The 25,528-nt window shown below is 44.3% G+C and overlaps 1 protein-coding gene across 1 annotated transcript in view; it reads right to left on the reverse strand.

Annotated features, from left to right (window-relative positions):
- B3GALT5 (beta-1,3-galactosyltransferase 5) overlaps nt 1-22,507 on the reverse strand; it is a 36,328-nt gene extending 13,821 nt beyond the window's left edge. Inside the window, exon 1 of the mRNA XM_004762184.3 lies at nt 22,352-22,507. The gene's annotated coding sequence lies outside the window, so the exon portion shown is untranslated. The remainder of the gene's footprint in view (nt 1-22,351) is intronic.
- Between the last annotated feature and the right edge of the window lie 3,021 nt (nt 22,508-25,528).

Genomic DNA, 25,528 nt, shown 5'->3' on the forward strand with positions numbered 1-25,528 from the left:
ACACTGAGAGGGAGCAGCATGAATGTGCTTTGGAAGGGGCCTAGAGGCAACCCTGCTGTCCCCTCACTCTGCAATCTACCCCTGCTGAAGCTCTCTCTATTTAAAAAAAAAAATGCTTTACTTGCAGCTCCCAAACTCTCAGAAACCAAAAACACAACTCAAGGTTTTTAAAACCCAACTTCTTTAAACCTCCAAAGCACTATCTTCTGAATGGCCCAAACAACACTGAACAACTGTATGGGACAGTTTTATCCACAGTGTCCAAAGGAATGACAACAAAGTGGTGCCCACAGATTTAGGAAGGCCAATCTACAGTGTTGTTGTTGTTGTTATTTTTTTATTTTTTTAATTCATTTTTTATTTATTTTCAGCATAACAGTATTCATTGTTTTTGCACCACACCCAGTGCTCCATGCAATCCGTGCCCTCTCTAATACCCACCACCTGGTACCCCGACCTCCCACCTCCCTCCCCCGCCACTTCAAACCCCTCAGATTGTTTTTCAGAGTCCATAGTCTCTCATGTTGTTGTTGCTGTTGTTTTTATTTTTTATTTTTTATAAACATATATTTTTTATCCCCAGGGGTACAGGTCTGTGAATCACCAGGTTTGCACACTTCACAGCACTCACCAAAGCACATACCCTCCCCAATGTCCATAATCCCACCCCCCCTTCTCCCAAACCCCCTCCCCCCAGCAACCCTCAGTTTGTTTTGTGAGATTAAGAGTCACTTATGGTTTGTCTCCCTCCCAATTCCCATCTCATGTTGTTGTTTTTAAACAAGCTTTGGATTATTTCTGTAAGCTAAGACCTACGGCCTTTCTTCTAACCAAAAATTAAACAAAACCAATTAATAACATAGCAGAAGGGATACAGCAGAATGCCATTAATAGGGCTGCTGATTATTTTGTGCAATCAACTACATTAGGAAAATCTGGAAAAGCTGAAAAAGCTCCTTGTCTGCCTGGGTCTGATGACATATAGGAAGGCTAGCATCCTTCAATAGCCGACAAAACACCTTGAAAACAAATACGAGAGATTTCTTTTAGGGAGCATCTCTCCCCGATTATTCCTCATGCTTGTGGCCCAAATAGTAGAGACATAGACTCTAAGTTGCTTGAGTGCCCTTACTAAAGGACTCCGCAGTGACAGGAATTCATCATGCAAACCATGGAATAGGGGAGAAAAGGAAGAAAAATAATTAAAACCGGTGCATGTTTATGCACCACACCCAGGACTCTCTGCAATATGTGCCCTCCTGAATACCCACCACCAGGCCACTGAAAAAAAAATTAAATTACATTAAATTTTTTTAAAAAAGATTGTGAACTAGTCAAGGAATCCAAATCCTATTTCTAACATTGTTTCTATGGTGGGGAAAAGAATTTTGAATTTTAAAAATAACTATAAAAGTAATAATCTTTAGTAAAAAAAACCACCACCACCAAAAAAAAAAAACAAAAACAAACAAACACAAACACAACGGTGCATGTGACCATTCTGGAAATGGGGCTTGCCCGTATTTCAATTTACATGAAGGTCCTAAACAAGAAGCAATGGAAGCAACAGGCAGTGTTCGGGTCGCACTGCTGCCTGCAATGTGTCTTCACGGCTTGAAATTTCATTTCTTGACCAACAGGTTCAATGATCTTCAAGATGATGACTCACAGAGCTACTTATCATTAGCCCATGTCCTGCACTCTCTGTTCCAACGCACCTCCACGCCTCTACCCTCAGGCTACACCTGTTCCCCTCAGCCCTATGAACAGAACTATTCTTTCCCTTCTGTGCTCTGGCCTCCTCCACCAGGGCCTCCCACCATCACACCACTTCTGCTAAGCTACTCTAGCTCACCTCCAACCCCGCCAATTCCTCAGCAAAGCCATTTCTTCATTTACCACTCATGGCACCCACTGTATGATACTTTCTCACTTTCATTCATAGATCATACATTATTATTTCTCTGTGCAAACCTTGGACTAGCATTCCCACTGCTTGACAACTCTGGCACAGATCAAGGACCATCTTCTGTATTTTTCACCATTACAGCACCCACCAACACACAATATTTGCCACATACAAGAGCACAAAGGGAAGTTCTGAATGAGTCCTTGAGAAGATACCCATGTCTCCAAAAGCCAAAGCATGCTTCTTTGCAACATGGAGACATTTTCTTACTTGAAAGCAAACACTCACTTTATGTGACATCTCCTTGGGATGAAATTTTTCACAGAATATTTCAGTGCCTTAGGTATTTTTATTCTGTGTACATTTCATAAGACTTCAATTATTTCCCAGAAGAAATAGAACCTGGCTTACTTCAATGGAAGAAAAAGCAATACTGACAGACTCACCCCCTATCGCTCACACTGAGGAGGCTGGGGGGTCACCAGCAGCAGCCTGTGGACAGTTATTAGGGTGTTCAGAAATAATTTCAGAGCTTTAGCAGAGAAGGGAACAAACCTGTGCAGAGAAGAAAAGCAGGAACTAACAGCACATTCGCCACATTAATTTGCCTGTTGGTCCCAGGAGGTAGGCATATAGGTAAGAGAATGGAAGACAAATTTTGTTGAGAAAATAGTACGTATACACAATAATAAACCATGGCCTTCCAGACACAAAAGTCAAGAGCATACATGACTTGTCAATATGGCAGAAGGGGCTCTTCCAAAAACAGCTGACCCTCCGCAGAACACCCCCTGACCCAAACACCTTCCCTCTCATGACTGCACTCTTCATGAGCACACATGAAGATCACCCTCAACCTGCTACTTCCTCAGATGATGGGAAAACTCTCTCTTTATGGATTTTGTCACTCACAGCTACCTCTCAACCTTGACAGAAGAGGATCACAAAAATCTACAAATGAGCAAAAAGCTGAATCCAAGCATCTACAGTGGGGTTGGGACCAGCAGGCCCATTCCTGAGAGTTCTAGTAATGATAATGTCATTATGACCATTTGTCATTGCAAAGAATGCCCTTGGACCATGGGCCCCTGATTTCACCACAGGAGGTGGAGTAGAGGATTCTGGTTTCACATGGATGCTCTTATAACAGCTGGGCAATTTCTACCTCAAGGTGATGAAAACCTGTCCTTAGACCTGTCCTTTTTTCCTACATAATGACCACACGAGTCCCCTAGCATATCTTACTTGCTGGTTGTCTTTGAGAAGGATTCCATGGATGACACGTGCTGAGGAAATGAACTTTGTTTTTCCAATAGAAGTAAAGCAAAACTTCATGATCTCTGCTCGCTGGCCCAAGATCACTTGGCGCGGCCTGAAGCAGATGCTTCTGCCCAGGCTCTAGACAAAATTTTGAGGCCATGACACTTGGGAAAGAAACTCACTGATCAGGGAGGGTGAAGGCTCCCTTGTCATGATTCAAATACTGACACCTACACAGTCACCAAGAGACTTCACTCCACCTCCCAGGACTGTTCAACTTAAACTTTCACGTACCACTATGAGCCATGAAGGGTAAAACAGTAGATATTTGAGGAGAAATAGCACACAGAAGGGAGATTGGGCAAATATCTTAGTAGTCTTCTTAAGAAAGCAAATTTCTACATGACACACTAGAAACAAATTTCACAACTGCCATTTGTATATAAATACTCTCTCAAATACTCTTACCCAGATCATAGTGCAAGCCTTGTCAAGACACCTCCATCGCAGAGAAAGTGAATGTCATTATACAAAATAACTATTTCATGAGTTGAATTTGACCTTTCCTCAAACTACTGAACTTGAGAAAACCTTACCATGGTGGTGACAAGTAATGCTGAGTTACACCTACTTTTTAGGATTCCCTTATTACCAAGGGACCAAGGTGGAAGGCAGCTAGTCAAGGCAAGGTCTCATGGCCCTCAAGGGACGCTTGCAGCCAGCTGTCTACATCCACTTCCCCCTTGAATCATGGCCACCACTGCCCTACTCTCAGACTTCAATCACTCCACCTTCTAATAGAAGAGCCCCATAGTCACTTCCCACTGGAAATCTTTGGAACAGAAATGATGGAATATGCACCTGTCCTGCTTATCCCCCAGAGCTCCAGGTACCTCAAGGCCTAACACAGTGATTAAGAAATAGTAGGAGGTGTAGAAATATTTGTTGAATAACTGATCTGAGGTGAATATCTGGGCAGCGTCTATGCCCATAAAACAACAAATCCTCTTTCACTACATCAGTAAGTCCAATGCTCAGCTCATTCCTTCCCTTCAAGGTGTATCACATTCACATCTCCAACCCTGCCCATAGTCTGGGATCCAGGCTTCAGGTCCAGTGGAACTTCCTCGTCAGTTCCAATGACAATAAATAATAATGAGCAAAGCAAATGGTGTTGATTTTTCTCTTAAGATGACAGTCAGTGCCTGTGTGGATCTCTGCTCTAAGTATGACTGAAAAACAAAAATTCACTCCAGAAAAATGTTTAAAGGACCTTACCTCAATTGCCTGACATCTCCTGGTCAGCCTCTTATTTTCTTTCCCTTCCAAATCAAGCTCCTGGAATAAACAGTTTATACTTGCCACTTGCACTAAATCACCCACCAATTAATTAATTAATCCTCAACCCACGGCAAGCTGCTTCCACTCCCACTGCTTATCGGAAAGTGCTCTGCCAAAGATGACCAACAGCCTGCCTTGGGTCGAGAAAGATTTAACACAGGGATACTCAGAGCCTATTCCTCTTCCCTGATCTACCAAGAGCACTGCCTTTACCAACTTGTTCCTTGCACAGAGTTTGGGTAGGAGATGAGGGGAAAAGTGAGAAATGATGGAAAAGGGAGAGAATGGCTAGAGGAACAGAATGAAATCAACATGGAGGATAAGAGTTTCTAGGGTAAAAGAAGGGCTGTTGGGGGCTAGATCAGAGAAATATTTTGAAAATTTAGGAGGGGAACAAGTGAACTCAGGAAGTGACAGATACAAAGAGAGAGTAACAAAAATTGAACATTTTGCTGGACATTAAAAATGGAATCATCTTTGGTGTCCTTTGAAAGATCTCAGTAAAGGTTCAGATTCTCTTTTGGATATCAAACCAATACATACGTATCAGAAAAGACTTTGAAAACATAATGTCAAGACTGAGCCACAGGGCACATTGGCTTTACTGGCTTTATCTTCCATGACCTACTTGTGCCATTAGGTGCTTCTGTCCAAGCTTTTCTTCTTGTGACTCCTGGGCTTCAATGGGGGACCCCCTGGTCCCAGCCTCCCTGATTTTTCTCTCTGGCTCTCCTGTGTTGACTCCTCTTCTTCATTCTGCCCCTAAATTCAGGTGCACCCTGACCCTCTCTTGTATTTGACACAGTGCCCCTTACCCAATCCCATGGCTATACACAAAATAATCCCCAAAGCCATACCCTCCTCCCATACTTTTTGCTGAATTCCAAATCCAACTGCCACTGGACATCCCATAGACATCTCAAACTCCATCTTTTCAAAATGAAGGGCCTTGGAATCCACTCGGTGACACAAGCACCAGACTCATGGCCATTTCCACTGTTTTATCTCACAAACTCTAGACTTAACCACCCGCACACCAGCTCCATGCAGTCCATCAGAAGAACATTCCCCAAACCAGAAGTCTGACAACATTGCTTAAAGCTTTGCTTAAAGCTTTTTAGCACACCCTATACTCCTGCCACAAGATAGCTTGAAGTTCAGTGAATGTGCCATTTTGTCTCATACTGTCTATATAGTAAAGTCCTTTGAACCCCTTCACGTCCAGTTCAAACTCTGTCCCCACAGAGGCATCCTGCCCCGTGAGTGGGCTTGACCATTTCCCTTCTTGACACCACAGTTCCTTGTTGCTTCCTTTACCGTAACTCTGCCAATCACAGCTCTATGTTTATTTCTTTCCTACTTTACTGTAAGTGGTTTGGAACAGGAAAATATTTCACTAATATTTATTTGATCTCGATACCTCCTATCACACTTTTCCCCTAATAGATGCTCAGTAAATATTTATTGAGTGTAAATAAATATTTACCGTTATGGGCTGGACTTTGTTTCTCCCCCCAAATTCATATGCTGAAGTCCTAACCCCCAGAACCTCAGAATGTGACCCTTGTTTAGAAATGGGGTCACTGAAAATGCAGTAAAATCAGCCATGCCAGGGTAGGATGGGCCCCTAATCCAGTATGACTGGTACCCCGATGAAAAGAAGAAATGTGGTCACAGGCATACACACAGAACACCAGGTAAGATGAAGACAGAGATCAGGGTGATGCTTCCCAAGCCGAGGAACATCAAGGACTGCCATCGACCCACCAGAAGTTGGGGGAGAGATCTGGGGCAGATTCTCCCTCGTTGCCCTCAGAACCAACCTCAGACTTGACCTCAGACTTCTGGCCTCCAGAGTGTGACACCATAAACTTCTCTTGTTTAAGCCCCTCGGTCTGTGGGAACTTGTTAAGGCAGCCCTCGGACACTTTTACTAAGGAATAAATGGGTAAGATGAGTCAAAGCAGTGATTACCTGAATATCTGTAATGTGCCTTTAGTGTGCTTTGTGAAGCAGCAAACACAATAGCGGTGTTAGACAGAATTCCGCCCACGAGCAAGGAATTCTGTCAGCGTGTTCTTCCTCCTCTCTCTGTGAAGACTTTGAAAAGGAAAATGGTTTTTTCCACATAATTTTTCCACACTAAATTTTTGTTTCTGTTTGGAGAAAATTCGGCAGGGAGGAATAGTTATCAAAGACAAATGCTTACAGTAAGAGTTGAGAACAGCTCGGGGGCTCTGTCCATTCACCTGTGTCCTGCCCTTCCTTGGATATTTCTGCCCCGTCCTGTCTCCCAGACACTACCTTCCCTCCTCAGGCCGCCTCTAGGCAACCACAGTGTCTTGGTGCATCTACAGAAACAATGTTCCCAGAGATACAAAAAGAAAACGCTAACATGCAAAAATCATCTCTAGTCAAATGCCAGTCGCTCCCTCATGTCTTTCACTGCTTCTCCTTGAAAACCCAGCACGGATGCCATGAATCAATGGGAGAAGCCAGAAATGTGTGAGAGAAATATTTCACGGGCCTAAATCACCCATGTTCAAGTCATACCGACTGAGTAACTGCCATGCGTGTATCGGGGAGTGTGTCTAAGACTGTCACAGGGAATATTAACCAAGAAACAGATACTCAGGAAATTCCCCCTTTGACACCGGATTTCTTGAGGGATCTGCTTCCAGCTCACTAATATTCTCTCTGCTCCAAATCTGGCTGAAAGTACACAGCTTTCACTAAAGATAACTCTGGCAGGAAAACCAGATTTTAATGTGAAATGATTCACAGTGAAAATATGACACTTTTTTAAAGTTCATTAAAATTGTTAAACATTGGTGGGTTTGTTAGAGTGTCGTCCTGTTCCACTTAACAACACCTCCTCATTTTTTCACTGGTATCTGGCTCCTAGTGCTGGTTATTACACAACAGGCGGGGACTACTTTCCTATAAAAAACCGAAACTGGAAATAAGCTCCAAGAGTTTTATTGAGAATATATATTCTATTTTAATAATAAAAAGAAACAAAATACATCAGTTGGAAAACACGAACAAAAATTTAGACTAAAATAAGTGACTTACAGGCACCATTTCAAATCCTACTCATTTTCTTTTTAACCAGTATTTCCATTATCACAACTACATGTACTTCTCAATAGCACTCCAACTGCATACAGACTAAAGAGGAAAACAGTAGGCCATCATCCTGACCATAAAACAACAAAGGAATAACACTAAGTTTAATCAAGGTCATCCAAAATCCCAAAAACTTGGAGATAAAGAAAATTGACTAAGAGGTCAAAGGAGAAATTAAATGTGTAATAACAAATAACCCATAAAACAAAGCAAATGAGACCACCACATATTATTCCTTCGGAAGTGTTCAAAGTTGCTTCCAGAGGCAAATGCATAGCCTTAAATAGTTTCATTATTAACAAAGAAAGAAGGAAAGAAAGATTTTAAAGAAACTAAGCTCTCAAAGAATTCAGAAAACAAACAAAAATTACAGAAAAAAACAGGGTTAACAAAACCAAAAGCAAGACTGAGTTAATTCAAACATTAAAACAAAATATTACTGTGGTACCTGGGTGGCTCAGTTGGTTAGGTGTATGCCTTTGGCTCAGATCATGATCCTGGAGTCCCAGGATCCAGCCCCACATGAGGCTCCCTGCCCAGCATCTCCCTCTCTTTCTCTCTCATTCTCAAAAAAATAAATAAAACCTTTAAAAAATATAATACTAAGAAATATACATACACCCTCTCTTTAAAATGGACTAAGCCCTAGCATATCCAATAAACAGGGAAAGGTGAAAGAAAAAAATAAAACGAAAAATGAGAAGATAATCAAGATGTTAAGAGTTCTATGTTTGGAACGCAAGGGAACTGGTCAAATCTTAAGTCAGCCACTTGCTAATTATAAGACTGAGAATATTTACCTTCTTAAGTCTCCGTTTTCTCTATAAATGAAAAACACAAAACTTGTAAAATGATAGGATAATGCTAACCAACTCCTAAACTTTTTGTGAAAGTCGGGTAAGTACTTCACAGTTCCCAGGAACTAGTAAGCACTCAGGCAACACTCTAGATCATTCCTAAGACTTACGTGATGCTAGTTTGTTTGATTCACAAATCTCTACAATCCCATCTTAACCCTTCCCGGGATACAGTCACTTGACGTGGTCCCACGGGTCCACTGTGCAGGATGATATTTGCAATTTCATCTTCAAAATAATGCAAGTCATAGAAACTGGTGGAAATCCAAATTCCTCCAGATTTGAAGTGGAACTGCCATGGCTGTGGATGAGCCGGTGAGGGGGCAGCTGGTGTGCAGTGATCTGACAAGAGTCAAATGTCCTCCAAAACATATGTCCCTACAGCACAGTTAACGTGCTATAAGAAGCCTCCCTACTAAAGTGTAGAGAACTGACCTGGATAGATTTGACTGCATAAAGGAGACACTGAAATGGCAAGAGTGAGACAATGTCTAGGAACAGAATAATGAAGAGCAAAGAATAGAATTTAGAAAACATGAGTCAGGAGAGGGAAATGGGAATGGAAAGGGATCAGCTGGATACACAGGAGAAACCCCACATTAACGTCCCCACAGTGGCTAACTTGAACACCTCCTGCATGCCAGCAACTGTTCCGAGGGCTTTTCATGTGATTATTCACAAGTCGTCCCCACACATCGACAAGGTGGACACTAATTTGGGGCGGGGTTTGCTTGTTTGTTGTTTGTTTTTTGAGAAGAAACTTGCAGAGTGAAGTCATCAGCCTGGGCCCTGGAGTGAGTTCATGGTCAAAGTCAGCATCTACAGCCAAGCTAAGGTACCCCAGGGCCCACAGTCCTGCACTTGCTGCTCACTCCCCATCTCAGTGTCACAGGAAGTGTCTCTGGAACCAAAGAAGCCTAGAGAAGGAAGGGCCATCATTGTGGTCAATCCGATAGAAGACGTGGGACCAGGAGTGCTCTGACTTCCACAATGTGCTTCAGTGGAATAACCGTGGCTAAAATTAGACAGCAGATGAAAATCCTTCAGGAAGAAAAAGGAAGTGATGGCAGAGTGGGCTTAAACAAAACTGCCCATCCTAGGAACCAACAGCTAACGAGATAAGGGTTCAAAGTATGGACTGTAAGGTCCAAAACATGGGTGGGAACGAAAGGAGCTGGTTGGTCCAGCCAGTCAGACATCAGATGGCTGATAGAGAAACAGGAGGAGGAGAGCATGGCAGAAAAGAAATTGATGCTGCCAACATCTTTCCCAGCAGTCAAGTTTACGACTGGAAGCAAGTCTTATGTGTTAACGAGTAGGAGTTCATCAACAAAACCAAAAACTGATTTAAAAAAAAAAAAAAAAAAAGACAATAAGGAGTACATGGGTGACTCAGTCATTGGGCATCTGCCTTCAGCTCAGGTCATGATCCCAGGGTCCTGGGATTGAGCCCCACATTCAACAGAAAGCCTGCTTCTCCCTCTCCCATTCCCCCTGCTTGTGTTTGTTCTCTCTCTGTCAAATAAAAAAATAAAATCTTAAAAAGAGAAAAACAGGCAGTGGACTTGAATAGGCATTCCCCCACAGAAGGAATTCAGATGGACAAGAGTGTGGAGAGCCATCCAGCAGATGCAAGGAGTCACGTAGATGGATGTGCCCGTGGATTGAGGAAATGAGGATGATTGGTTGAGGAGAATGTGGGCGCGCTCGTGATCGGCGCGTGAACAGCACTAGAAGCCAAGAGATAAACGCATGATCACCGCTAGAGAACAATAGAGTCCTGCATGGTTACATAAGGGTCCACAAGGACACTGCATGCACAGCGTTATGATTGGCCAAATAGGGGGGCGAGTACGGGTGAACTTCGTGGATAAATACTGCTGTAAGTGCTTGGTGCGGCGCGGCCGCCATTAACATTAGTACATTAGCATTAGTAATAAAAGAAGTTTGCCACTCACCTCGTCTGCGGGTCGTTCTTGCGGGCCGAGAGCGACACAAGAGGCTCACGAAAAGATGTTCACCATCACTCACCATTAGGGAAATGCAAATCAAAACCTTGATGAAACCCCACTTCATACCCACCAGGATAGCTATTATAAAAATAAATTGTAAAGAATTAACAAGTATTGGCAAGCTTTTGGAGAAACTGGAGCCCACCCTTGTGGGATGCTGATAGGAATGTAAAAATGGTGTGGCACTCCTCAGTATGGCAATTCCTCTAAGAATGAAACATAAAATTGCTACATGATCCAGTAACTCCACTTCTGAGTATCTACCCAAAAGAAGAAAGCAGGAACTTAAAGAGATATTTGTACACTCATGTTCATAGTGACATCATTTGCAACAGTAAGAAGGTGGAAGGAATCCAAGTGTCCATTAATAGATGTATGGATAACAGAATGTGGTCTATCCATACAGTGCAATGGCATTCAGCCTTAAAAAGGAAGCACATTCAACACCTGCTACAACATGAATAAACCTTGAAGACATAATGCTAAATACAATAAGCCAGTCATAAAAAGACAGATACTCTATGATTCCACTTATATGAGGTCCCAAGAGTAGTCAGATGCATAGAGTCAGACAGTAGAATGGTGGTTGCCAGGAGTAGGGGGACTGTGGGGAGAGGTGACTGATAAGGGGCACAAGGTTTTCTTCAGGCACAATAAAATAGTTCTGCAACTAGACAGTAGGGAATGTAGCACAATATCATGAATGTACTAAAACTAATGTAACCAACTTAATTTATGTATCTCTTACCACAATAGCAAAAAGGGGGGTGTTGAATTATAAGCTTTGTGCATAAAATTTATATGATATTGTACTTTGGTAAAGCACAAAAAAGGAAAAAAAGAATCAAGAGGTGAAAGGAAGCCATGATCAGAGCTAGAGGGGATGTGAGAACCTTCCTATCACTATAGGGCAGGTTTTCCCAAACCGTGCCCACCAGACACCAAGAGGATCTATGCGTGCCTGGGGGTAGGAGAAAGGTAGATTGCAAGTGGGAGAACCCGTGGATTATACAAAATTAGACAGGCTTCTTCACTGCGGGACTTTTTGGAAACTTTACAAAGTTAACTTTCAGAGTAAATTTCAAAAAAAAAAGAAGATTCATGGGCAGGGTTGCCCAAATTTCTTTGATCCTAGAACAGTCTGTGAGGAACACAGCCCACAGACCAATGAAGAAAGCAAACAGATAAAGAAAAGACTGACCAAGTGGGGTTATCGCTGGGTCAACAGCACAGGTGAGGTGGGTCAGCAGGTGAGAGCCACGGCTCTACAAATCCGAGTAACTAGAAACCAACCACATGAAAAATGTCTTTCTGACCTCATAATTTGGCTTCTCTAATCATTTAAACTTCCCCCATGGTGCTTGGCACTATCAATTTCCATTAGTCTGAAAAAGCTCCTCCATGTTTTTCTTGATGGAATAACGTGTGCAAACCACCCTGCTTTGACAGGCCACAGGGTCCTGCAGATGACCCAAGAAAGAGTGTCAATGAGACAAGTGTTAATACTGTGTGTTAGAAGTCAGGAAAAAGTGCCCATCAGTCAATATTGGACGTAAGTGCTACAATGTAAGTCTAAAATGAGAAGCAAAAATCTGGAGGCGATTACTTATTTTGCATGTTGTTTAGTTATTTTTTGTACATATTATTTTTTCCCATGGGAGACTCAGCTGGTAACCTGACTCTTAGAGGTAAAACCAAGTTTCACAAGAGAGAGTCAGGATGGGAAGAATAAACTACAGTCCTAGATGATAAATCTTATTTTCACTTGTGGAGGGCGTCACCTGACTATTACTAAGTAGAAAAGAAGGAAGTTGAGCTTTATGTCCTTGAGAAAACCAAATGAGAGTATCAAAAACAAATCCAAATTCAGTTATTTATGGAAGCTCCAGGAAACTCAGAGTGAGCCAAGTAGCTTTGGTAACAGGCTGTGTCTATGGTATGTTGACCTTCCATCCCCCAATCTACCATTTATTTGCCTCATTCAAATAGGTACCTGTTTCCCTCCAAAGCTGTCAAACATGTGGGCATTGTGCTAGGCTTCATACAAAAGTGGGGCACTGAACACCCCCTCTGAACTTACGGCTCATGGGATGAATAACACTATCAATTATTATTGCTTAAATGTGTAATAGCATATTGAGACATTTGTTTCTCTACTTTGTCCACACTAACATAAAACAGTAAGTTCAAACTAGCCAAAAATAGACAGGCAACACTCAAACGAAAGACATAGCTCTTAGTATGGTCCTTAAACATGGTAGCCAGGGTAAAACACTGAAAATGCCAGAATTTTACATTACCCTTTAATTGGGGTGGTAAAATTAAGGGGAAGGTGAGGACCTAAAATTCATAAGTCTTATTTTTATTCATCTCCCTTCCCAAGCCAGAGAAAAATGAACAGGGTCGTAAGTAGGAAACCTGAGGGAAATGGACCTCTAGATTAAAATCAGGTCAAACTTCTACACTTGCCTTTACATTTTCCACAGAGTGAAGGAAGGCTAACATCAAGGAGAATTTACCACCGCCAAAGCTAACTGCCTCCAACAGAACCAGAACTTACCAGAAAGTCAAAAGAGATGTAGCAGACAGGTTGAGAGTGTCAACTTAGTATTATAAGAGTTCCTGCAGAAAAGAATAAAAGGAATAACAGAGAAGACTTATGAAAGAAATGTCAGCTGAGAACCTTCCAGAATGGAAGATAGGAGTCCTCAACTGAAACTGCAGCCTGAGTATCCATCAGGATAAATATAGGTAAATCTACACCTCAAAACATTCTAGCGAAACTGTAAACGTCAAGAGGGAGGAGAAAGTCTCAAAGCCTACCAGAGAAAGGCAAACTAACCACAAAATCCTGACAATTAGATGCACAGAAATTTCCCATGATGATGTAAGTCAGAAGGGAGTGGGGAGGAGAATGGGTGAGCCAGGTGGTGGGTATTAAGGAGGGCACATATTGCATGGAGCACTGGTTTGGGACATAAACAATCCTCTTGATTGGAATCTTGGAACACAGAAAAAATAAAATTAAACTTAAAAAAAAGAAGATAATGCAGTGTTACCTTCAAAACACCAGAAGGAAATAACCGTCCATCTAGAATTTTATACCCTGTTAAAATAACACGCAAGAGTAAAGCCATGATTAAAACATTTTCAGACACACAAATAGGAACTTTACCACCATGTAGTCTTACTGAAGGTATTATTAATGGGTGCACTTAAGCAAGATATACAAACCCAGACCTACATCAAGGAACATAAGACACAACAATAAGCATAGAAATTTACCAATTATGTGGTTAAATTTAATTTATGTCCATAAAAATAACTAGTTTTTCACATTTAAAACACATTAAAACATTCACATTTAAAACCAAACACTAGGCAACAGTTATTAAATAAATGACAGAGGTCATTTGACAATTAAACCGTGTTGAGATCCTTGTCATGATACAGAAATTGATAAAAATACTGAGAAACTTTATATATGGTTAAAGCACATAACTCAAAATTATGGATAATCCATGAAAGAATGGAAATACAGTCTGCAACTTGAAAACAAAGGGAGAAACTGGGAACACAGCAAAGTTTATTCATTCAACAGGAAACAAATAATAAAGAGAATGAAAGAAAAAGCTGGGTAAAGAGAAAACACAGGAGATAATAAAAATAAGTTCAAGTACTTCAGAAATCATAAATATATTAAACTAACTTATTTAAAAACAGAATTTATCAGATTGGAAAAAAAATTCCTTCCATATGCAGGTTCAAATGACACAGCAAAGTAAAGACACAAAGCCCGGTGGGAAATACACCTTCAAGAACTGAGGTCAGGGAGATCCCCAGTGCAGCCCTAGTGCAGACAGAAGGGAATTCAAGCCAAGAGCATCAATACAACGCAGCAGCTCACTATGTGATTTTGTGATATAGATCCCTGATAAACTTACAAACTTGTTGCAACATAGCTCAAAACATATCACAAAAACTGACAGTATTACAGGGATAAATTGTATTTGTACACATCTCAGAAAATAGCACAAGCAAACCAAAAACTAGTAGTAATAATGATCTGATGAAGAATACTAGTAAATTTTATTCAATAACTAGGGCAACAGAGGATAAATAAATCTAATAGATTCTTTTTAATGTTTAATGTATATAACTTTGATATTTTGTTTATTTGTGGGAGGGCTTCACTTTCTAAACTTTGGAAGTTAAACACAGCCATGTGACTTTTTCTGGCCAGTGAAATGCGAGCCAAAGTGCTGAATGGCGAGAGACTTCAGAGCAGATGCTTGATTTTCTAGCTCTCTGTTCTGCCTGATACAAATATGCCATAAGATCCAAATGGTGTTGAGTGTTGAGTGCTGATACAACAGTTGATACTGCTGATACTGTTGATATAGTTGATACTGTTGGTATATCAGTACATGAAGGAAAGCTTCCCCCAAAAGTTGCTTGGATCAGCAGTAGACCTTGCTTCTGTGAAAACAGACTTAGAGCCTTAAGATCTGAGATGGGGGGTAAGATCTATTACTGTGGCATTATCTAGACTATTTGATCTGATCCAATACTGTCTGCAAATAAGAATGACTTAGTTTCTTTTCTGCTCTTAACACAGACTAGAACCTCAAGTACAACGTTTAGTAAAAGCAGTGATCATGAGATCTTTATCTAGCTCTTGACTTTAACAGGAATTCTTTTAAGTTTCACCGTTAATATGATATTTATGTTAGGTATTTGATAAATACCTTTGACAAATTAAGAAAGTTCCCTCTTTGTCATGAATTAGTGCTGAATTTCATCGATTTTTTATTTTGGGTTGCATTGTTTGAGGTAATCTAGTGTTTTTTCCCTTCTTTAATTTACTGATGTCATATATTAATAAAAACCTGATGGATCGTTTAGGAACTTCCCATTCATATTTAGAAGAGATACCGTTAATAATTTTCTTTTCTTTTACTGTCCTTATCTGAAGTTGGGAATTCTTCTGTTTTCTGTAATAGTTTGCACAACAGAAGGGTTTTTGTTGTTGTTGTTCCCTTAATATTTAATGAAATTCACCTCTAAATTTTGGGGAGTTGTTGTCTTTTAGGATGGAAACAGGTACAATTTTGATTACAAATTCCATGTCTTTCATTCCTATTTTTTTATTCAAGTTCTAGTTCTTCTTCAGTGAACTTTGTCACTTGTGATTTTTTACAAAATGATTTCATCTAGGTTCTGAAATGTAACGGCATAAAGTTGTTTTTAACATTCTATTGTGATTTAAAACTCTTTCTTGGGTGCCTGCTGACTCATCTGGTTGAGCAACCACTCCTGATTTAGGCTCGAATCGTGATCTCAGGGGCCTGGGGTCAAACCCTAAGTCAGGCTGCACACTCAGCATGGCGTCCGCTGGGGATTTTCTCCACTTCTCCCTTCACTCCTCCCTCCCTCACTCATGTGCATGTGCTCTCTCTCTCTCCATAAAAAAAATGAAAATAAATAAATAAAATTGTTGTTTTGCCATGGTTGCGGACCGTATTTATTTTTTATATGGTTTATTTATGCTCTTTTCTCTTTTTGGTTAAATCTTGCTGGGCTTTACATCGCTGGTTTTTCTAACAAAGAGTTTTTGAGTCCGCAAACTGTTGTATTCTCTATTTCATTCATTGTGACTTGTATCTTCATTTTTGTTTTTTCTTGCCTTTTATTTTTTTTTTTTAAGATTTTATTTATTTATTTATTTAACAGACAGAGATCACAAGTAGGTAGAGAGGCAGGCGGCCGGGGGCGGGGGCAGGATCCCCGCTGGGCAGAGAGCCCGATGTGGGACTCAATCCCAGGACCCTGGGATCATGACCTGAGTCAAAGGCAGAGGCTTAACCCACAGAGCCACACAGGCACCCCTTTTCTTGCCTTTTAAATGTTAAATTTGCCTCGGTGTAGCTTCTAGAATTAAATGCTTAATATATTTTAAATCCTAACTCATCTGTATATTTGAAATACTTCATAATTTGAAAAAAAAATTAGTGATTCCAAGCTACATTATGAATTTGGAGGCAATCTGAAACCCCAGTGTATGCTGAAAACGACTTTTTTTTTTAAGATTTTATTCATCCATTCGACAGAGAGATCACAAGTAGGCAGAGAGGCAGGCAGAGAGAGAGAGACCGGGAAGCAGGCTCCCTGCTGAGCAGAATGCCTGATGCAGGGCTCTATCCCAGGACCCCGGGATCATGACCCAAGCCGAAGGCAGACGCTCAACACACTGAGCCACCCAGGCGCCCCGAAAACAACTTTTTATACAATTACAGGATGCACAAAGAAAGACTAAAGCCACCAATTGTAATTAACCACAATTCCAACTCCTTCTCCTCCTTCATATCCTCAGACAACAGAAAAATAGATAAAACATAATATCCAGAACACAACATCAAGCTCCAGGCAAGAAATAACAACAATAATAATTCTCACATAAGGACAGAAGCAGCCAAGGACAATTCATTCAAATTACGTCTGAAGGTATAGCTGCATCTGCCCTTCTTAAAGATACTTGACGGGGAGAAACAGCAAATGGGTGTAACAGCACGGAAAAGAAGGGACAGCACAGGGAAGGAAATGTGTGAAAGACAAATGAAGAAGCCAGCCTGGAAGAAAACAGACTCCCAGCAGTGGGTTACAAGTTCTCATGTGGGTGCTGTGACCCTCAGGGAACACGAGGGAACTACCCCTGGAGGGGATGAAATTTCTCCAGCCCTGTCTCCATCTCTAGATGAACACGTTTAGCCTGGAGGTTGATTTAGAATATTTCATTAGCAACTGGAATGATTAGTACAATAAACGGTGATTTTAAAAGCTGTTGTTGTAATATGGTGCACTTTAAGCTTTAGACATGTTGACCACAGGGGACGCCTGCGGCTGAGTCATTCGGCATCTGCCTTCGGCTCAGGTCGTGATCCCAGGGTCCTGGGATCAAGCCCCCATCAGGCTCCTTGCTCGGCGGGAAGCCTGCTTCTCCTCCCACTCCCCCTGCTTGTGTTCCCTCTCTTGTTGTCTCTTTCTCTGTCCAATAGATAAATAAAATCTTAAGAAAATGAATAAATAAAAATTTAAAAATGAAGTGAAAGATTTTACAATAAACGATCTGCTGCTATAAGACATGAAGAACATGAAATCAGCAAAACAAGAACAAAAGCATGAGATGACAACGTGAGAGAGATGAGAAGGGGAACCTGCAGAGCTCGGGAAACATGTGGAGAGCCAAAGCAAACAAGTCAAACCAATGAGAGACAAAGAAGCAGGAACAGAGAACACAGCTGTAAGCCCAAACAGGATGCTCAGGAACGGCTTCAGATAACTACAGAAGGCCAGAGGTTCAATAAAAGAGTCGGAGACCAAAATTTAGACAAAAATTAAATACCGTTCCCCTGACATTGGTCATTTTATTCCAGCAAAATGCTGTTGCACGAAACAGTTTGGGCACATTTTTCTGGCAATGACCTTTAAAAGCGAGGTCCGTGTGTTTTTTTAATTCAATAATAGAAAACTGATTTTGTTGCATTATGTTTATGCCTCATTCTTGACCCAAGACAGTCTTATTCAGCATGGTAAAATGCTTGGCACAAAATGAGCCAATAATAATAATATAATGGCTACTTGTGTGGCTCTTATTTACACAGTAACGCTGTTCTAACACTTTATTTACAGAGGTCTATCTAATCCTCCTACTCCCTCCCAGTATGAAATAAGCACTATTGTCTTGGATGTCAACAGGGGAAACTAAGGCACAGAGAAATTAAGGAGCATGCTCAAGGTCACACAAGCATCTGGCAGAGCTGGGACTGTGAACCCAGGCCTCGTGGTCCAGAGCCCAAGCCCCTCATCTCCACAGGACTTACAGGATTTACTGAATGAGGAAATGGAAGACCAGCTACTTTACAAACTCAACTTGGTCCCAAACAACTTCTGGTAAAAATTCTGGTTGATCTGTTTTCAAATGAGTCTCATTACCTGACACCCAAATCTCATAATTCTGGGTTTCATCTGCAAGCCATATTGTTTGACAAGATCTCTCTAAGTCATCCTGGCCACCCATTCACCTGTCTTCTTCAGACACAGGCTCAGACAGCTCTCACTGCCTTGCAGGCAAAGAAAAGTCATCAAAACCCACAGGAGACCATCCACAAAGCTTGAAGGAACCCCCTCCTCAGGTCAGGGGCAAAGGAAAAGAGCCTGGAATTAGGAGGGCTGGGAGGAGCCCTCACCCATTCATGGGGCTTCCCTGGGGACAGAGAGAGGAAGCAGAAGCATGCCACTGGTCAGGAGAAAACCACAGGAGGTCTCAAGCCTGGGGTCTACCAAGGGCTCCAATGGCAGAAACAAGCGGAAACAAGGTTTCTGGGAGCTCCTGACTATCGACAGTTATGTTCAGGTGGATAGGGATGTGGTAGTTCAAGGTCTGCCAGGTTCACCTGAGTCAGCATCCCGGTCATCTGGGGAGAGAGGATGACAAGGCCCAAGCAGCATTTCACCGCCACTGGAACCAGGATTCAGGATGAGGACCTAGTCCTGGCAGAACACCAGGTAGAAATTTGATCCAACGCCCGTTCAAATGAACAAGCATCCTGATGAAGCAAAGGGAACCCCTGCGACACCAGATCCTGACTCAGAGTCAAGGCCAGCTCCGTGCTCAGGAAGGCAGTGTCAGAGCCCCTGAAACCCCTTCAAGATCAGTGGGAACTGGCCCAAGTCTGCAGCCACTACTGCCAGCCTGGCAGGGCTGAGGAAGGGGAGTTGCCCACTGGTATCCTCTGACGAAACGATGAAGACCAGCATCTGTTCAAGGAAGCTCGGTCAGGTACGTAGACTCTCATAAAATCAGACATCAACCATGGTCCTTGTCTCTGCAAAGCACCCACTTAGAAATCCTACAAGAGAAATGGTGCCCGTGTTCTGGAACAACCTTTGTAGAGACAACACTGTCTTTGCCACTGTTTGGAGACGACAAATCAGTGAAATGTCTTTATGCTTTGAATCACTTATGCAGGAACTTAATGCCAATGGACCACAAAAATTTACTTGTTTTTTAATTTACCTAACAAAAGAACTATAAAATATGAATTGACTTGAAAAGGGAAACATGAAAGACAGAAAACAGGTCTTAATACACATGCAGCCATTCCTTACAAGAAGAGATGGGTACCTGTATTTTTACCATGCTGCACATTACATCCCCAGGACTTATGTGTCTTATAACCAGAATTTGTACCGTTGGATGTCCTGTACGCATTTTCCCCACCCACCTTCACCCCGCCTCCGGCAACCACTGATACATTCTTTCCCTCTATGAATTCAGTCTGGGTTGTTTTTTTTTTTGTTTTGTTTTGTTTTGTTTTTTAGATTCCACATATAAGTGAGAACATGTGTCTTCCTCTGTCTGATTCATTCCACTAAAAGGAAGATATTAAATGCTCTCTTTGAAACAATTTGCATATTACATGCACCTGTTAAAGAAGAAACACCATAAAAGATGTGCCCATACAAGACTACGCAACCTAACTAAAGTATTTTAATACATGTGAGGATGGGCAGAATCAGAACGCATTTACCCACAAATGGGACTCTAGGAATTTCCATGGATAAAATACTCTACAGCCATCCCCAGCCCCAGCACTCCCGGGAAAATGACACCTCCCCTGATGCCTCTCTTTATTAAATCTGCCTCCTGCATCTCATGAAGTAAGGGCAGAAACAGCAAATGAGGGAGTTGGCAGTGCAGGGGGGCAGTTGATGTTAATATTTATAACAGGTAAATACCTAACAGGGACTTCTGTAAGTTTGTCATGCTAACATAAAGGAAGGGTGAAAAATGACTTCACAACATCCAATTACTGCAGGCTCAGAAAGGGGTTTCTATTGGAAGCTGTATTAATCCCAAGTCAAACACCTAAACGGGGGGGGGGGGGAGTGAAACAAATAGGATAGAATGAAGTCAGGTATAATATTTACCACACACATTTACCCTGCATGAGACACACACGCGTGTACACGCATGCACATAACTGACAGATATGATGACAAACACTGATTATAAAATCTTCAGGCATCTCACTTTACTTGGTAATGACCTAAAGAGACATCCTTCTAGTCCTCTCCTCAAAGCCGAAACCGCTACTGTGGCTTCTCAAGAAGCCACCCTTGGCAACCTGCCCCACCTCCCCCCACCGCCCTCCATAACGCCCAACTGCAGAAAGCCATCCACGCAGACTGCTAGGGGTTGGGGTTTGTTTCTCAGGTGGGTTTATTCATCTTAACTCTAAGGTGCTTCTAGCCTGAGCTAATTCTCCGATGGCACATGTGCACCATGCCCACCGCAGAAACACCACCTCCTCAAGTGTGTGCTGTGAATACAGATGATACTTTGTAAATGAATATGCTGTTATCAATAGCAAAGATAAAAATAATGACTCCGTTAGAAACAGGGCAAAGGACCAGAATAGACATTTTTCAAAAAAATCCACATGGCTAACAGGTACCTGCAAAGGTGTTCAACATCACTGATCATCAGGGAAATGCAAGTCAAAACCACAATAACCTCACGTCTTTTCGGATGTCTATTATCAAAAAGACAAGAGATAACAAGTCTGCCTGGAAGGGGGGGGGCACCATCAGTGGGAACACACACCGCACAGCTACAGGGAAAGCCAGAGGGGAAAAGTAAGGCTAGAACACATGACCCAACAATCTCATTTCTTAGTACATAGCCCAAAGGAAACAAAAACATGATCTCAGAGTCATCTGTACTCCCGGGTTCACCGCAGCAATATTCACAATATTCAAGATAGAGAAACAACCAAGTATCTGTGGACAGATAAACCCATTAAAAAAAAAAAAAAAAAAAAAAAACATAAAACCTAGTATCTGTGGACAGATAAACCCATTAAAAACAAACAAACAAACAAAAAACAGATAAACCCGGAAAATAACTAAACAACTGAATGGTATTCAATCTTAAGAAGTAAGGAAATCCTGCCGAGCAACAACGTGAATCATCTTGGAGGGCATCGTGCTAAGTGCGAGGAAAAGGAAAACAGGCAAAGACAACACTGCACGATATCACTTACACGCAAAATTTTAAAAAAAAAAAAAAAGTGGAACTCAACAGAGAATGGTCAAGCGGTTGCCAGGGGCTAGGGGGTGCAGGAAACGGAGAGGTCCTGAGGATGTATGTGTAAATGGATAGCTCTGTTATGTAGTTTAAAAGTGCTGAGAGTCGGACTTAAATGTACACACACACACACACACACACACACAAAAGGTAAATTTTAAAAAAATAATAAATAAAGGCACTTTTAGACCAAGTTTCATGAGATCTGGTCTGTAACCATCTTTTTTTCCTTAATTTAAAAAAGAAAAAAGAAACAGGACAAGCCAGGCGTCCCCGCGCTCCTCCTAAACGCAGGGCAGTCGGAAGAGCCCCCGCGCCCGCACCAACCCCGCACCTTCAGGTCCCAGCCCCCGCTGCCCCGCAGGGTCCGCGCCCCGGGCGCCTCCTGCGTCCGCTCCTCCCTCAACCCCCGGGGCCCTCACCTGGACGTCCACGTCCCCCGCGCCTGGGCCTCCCTGGCCCCTGCGTGCCCCCCTGCCCGCACCTTTCTCGGACCCCCGCGTTCCCGCACAACCTCCGCCGCCCTACCTCCCGGACCCCCGCGTCCCAAGCGCCCGCACCTCCTGGAACCCCCTCTCCGCATCTGCCGCGCCCCCAGCACCCCGCTCCTCCAGCACCCCCGCACTTCTCGCGGCCCCTGCGCCCGCACCCCCGCGCCCCCCGCGCCCTCCGTGCCCGCACCTCCCGGCCTCACCGTGCGCCTCGCACGCCCCCGCGGCCCGCTGGGGCTGCAGCCACCGCACGCTCAGAGCCGCAACGCGGCGGACAGAGCCACCGGCGTGCGGCCGGTCGTCGCAGACGCTGGGTCCAGGCCGAGGGCGGCTGTCCCCTCCGCAAGGCATTTAGGAGGTGGGAGGAGCCGCGCGGCGATGCGCACGGGAAATCTGATAGGTGAGGCGGCGGGCGGGCGGGGACGCGGGGCGCTGCGGCGGGGGTGGAGCCGGGATGGGGGGCGCCCCGGATCCCCCCTCCCCCAGCAGCCCGGCGCGGGTCTCGGGGAGTGGCCGGACCACCGGGAGAGCGCCAGGAGTGGCGACAGGAGCTGTCCACCGCGTTCCGCCTCCGTTGCCGCGAGGGGAAGAGCATCCTTCAAGGAGCACCAGACCTTCCCCGAGGGTGACATCTGCTCATACATGCTTAGGCCCCTTCTTTGAGTTTCCCCTCCTCCCGGCCTCCCAGGGGACGGTCCCAAAGTTAACTTCAAGAACACTTTGTACGGAGAAGGCAATGCGGCCCTGCGCTCCTCAAACCCCAGATGCCTTCAGAAAGAATATCTCCCCCTTTCAGAAAAGAGAAGCTAGTGGCGTCGCCAGTGGTTTCATTAGCAGCAACGGAGTCAAGGTCAGCTAAAGGAATGGGGAGTTCGGGGTGGGAGGGGCTGTTTAATGCTCTGAGCCGCCCACTGACGTAGGTGCTAGTCCCATTCCCATTTCCTGGATGAGGCTGCTGAGGGCCCAGAGAAGGGAAGGACTGGAGAAGGGTGCGCAGATGAGTAGAGACATCAGCGTGGTGGTGCCATCGGGGCCCGCTTTCCCTGGCAGGAAACATATGCAGGCATTTCTCTACAAAACTACACATGTATCTTTTTTAAGAGTTGGAGACAGATCATTGATCATCAAATTCAGTGTTTGTCAGCCCCGGCTGCACAGTGACATTCCCAGGGCGCCGGGCTCTGCCCAGACGAAAATAATCCGATTTCTTTTCCTTCAACTCGTATCTGCCATAGTTTCAGCGCAATGCCAGGCCCAATCACCACCACTCCCCCCAACCCTGCCAGCCTGATCTTTCTTGCACACACAAAGGTGAAGTAAGCTGATGCCGGGGAGAAGAGTAAAGGAGAATCCAAAATATTGAGTGAGATGGAGGGCCAAAGCCTAAAAGGCGCAGTATCCTTTCAGAGTTTCTGAGAGAAGAGGAGTCCCCCCCACCCCCCAGGAAGGAGCCAGGAGCCTGCGGAGCTGTGGGTTGGAGGGAGGGCCCCCTGTGAAGAGGCTGATGAGTAAGAACATAGTAGCAGTGTAGAACAATCACCAGCAGGCTTGATTAAACTCCCCCGCGATTCTGCGTGGCTCCCCGGCTGTTATACAGCAGTTTCCTGGGGTAACGAGATGGGCCTGGTGCATTCACAGCCCAGGGCTCTTAGCCAGCCCAACCTGGCAGGACGCTGCCTAGAGAGCCATCAGGGGCAGCGGGTGGTGCCCGGAAGGTGAATAAGGTAAACCCTGGGCTCACACACCCCCTTGCCCTTTCCCTAAGTCCTCTCCCCACCTCCCCCACCTCCCCCACCGCCTCCAGGGCGGCAGCTGTCAGTAAGAGCCACACCTCTGCCAGCTACAGACAACCTGAGCGCAGCAGACTCATCACACCGGCTTTCCGGCACCCTGAGGGATGTGACACGGGGCAGGATCCAGAACAAGGGGCTGGGGGAGAATGGGGACACCGATCCAGCTAAGACCAGACAGATGAAAGAGCACACCGCCTTCCAGGCCCAGGGAGGGCCCTGAGACAGGAATTCACCTGCCCGTGGCTCAGTATTACCGTGTGGAAATGGGCTAATAGAACAGGGCAGACCAGGTAGGTCAGTGCACACAAATAGCCTCGGACACACCTGTTCAGAAAATAAAGCACCGTCTCACGGGCCAGAGCTCGTAGTTAAGGCTCTGACACTGGCCTTTGCTAAACATCAAGACCTTAGCAAAGACCTTGCTCTGTATCTTTCACCATGAGGTGGCCCTCGCCTGTGAGCCATGCAGATTTTGCTGGGGGAAAGATTTTGCTGTTCCTCACCGGGACCCCATACCTTTTCCAGAGCAGGACACCTGTGACGGCCAGTCCAACGTTGGGACTCCAGGTTGCTGTGACCCCAAACAGGGATTCACACCTCAGCATAGACATTAGGGGTCAGCCAGTTCTTTGTTGTAGGGACGGTTCTGTGTGTTGCAGGATACAGAACAGGATCCCTGGCCTCCACCCACAGACGCTAGGAGCACACACATGCGCACACAAGGAGTTGTCTTCAGCTGTCCTGAACGGAGCAAAATTCCTATGAGAAGGGCTGCTCTCACAGGAAGAAATGGAAGCCAGTGCTCCACAAATAGCCCCAGAACACGTATTTCTTAGGGACGCCCCATTCAAAAGGGCCAGTTAGCAGACTGGAACAGTATGTTCCATAATGGGGCCCTTGGTCAAAGTCCACTTCCTCCCATCACTCCAGCCTTCCTGTGCTCCTTGAACAGGCTGAGCATCTCCCCAGGGTGGGATCTGTAGGCCTCCTCTTCCCTCCGTCCGAACGCTCCTTCCCAGATATTCAGGGCATGGGGTTCTCTTGGCTTCCTTCTCTCTGCCCCGCTGTGGGTCCCAGGCAGGCGCTCCCGCAGGGCACACACCCTCCTGCCCCCATCCCTCCACATCCCGGTCCCCCACCTGGTCCTGCTTCGCTGCCTGACTCTGCAGTCGGCCTCCCCTCCCAGAGGGGGACTTCAAAGCAGACCACTGCCCCCCAGCAGAGGGCCCAGCACAGACAGGGTGCTTGAACAATACTTGGATAAAGAAGGCCGGGGCGGGGCGGGGGGGGGGCGGTGTGAAAATGAGCAGAAACGCTCGCAGTGTCTGTAGAGAGTGGGGAAGGCAGAGAGGTCTTATGCCCTTGGGTTGGGTCTCGGGGCTTGGGAGAGGCAGAGAATGAGAAGGATCCTTCCACAAATCATTAGGCCAGTGATGACGGGGCCGGGGCGGGGGTGTGTTGGAAAATGCCCACTTCTCACCCATCTCAGAGAGGTTAGAGCCTCTGTCAGCGGGAAACCCTGCATTTCTGACCTGGGTGGAACCAGCATCTCAGCTGAGACAGTCCCAAGGGCTCTCACCAAATTAA

The sequence above is a fragment of the Mustela putorius genome, unplaced genomic scaffold (genome assembly GCF_011764305.1).
Source record: "Mustela putorius furo isolate JIRA1106 unplaced genomic scaffold, ASM1176430v1.1 tig00000765_pilon_pilon_pilon, whole genome shotgun sequence".
Lineage (NCBI taxonomy): Eukaryota > Metazoa > Chordata > Mammalia > Carnivora > Mustelidae > Mustela > Mustela putorius.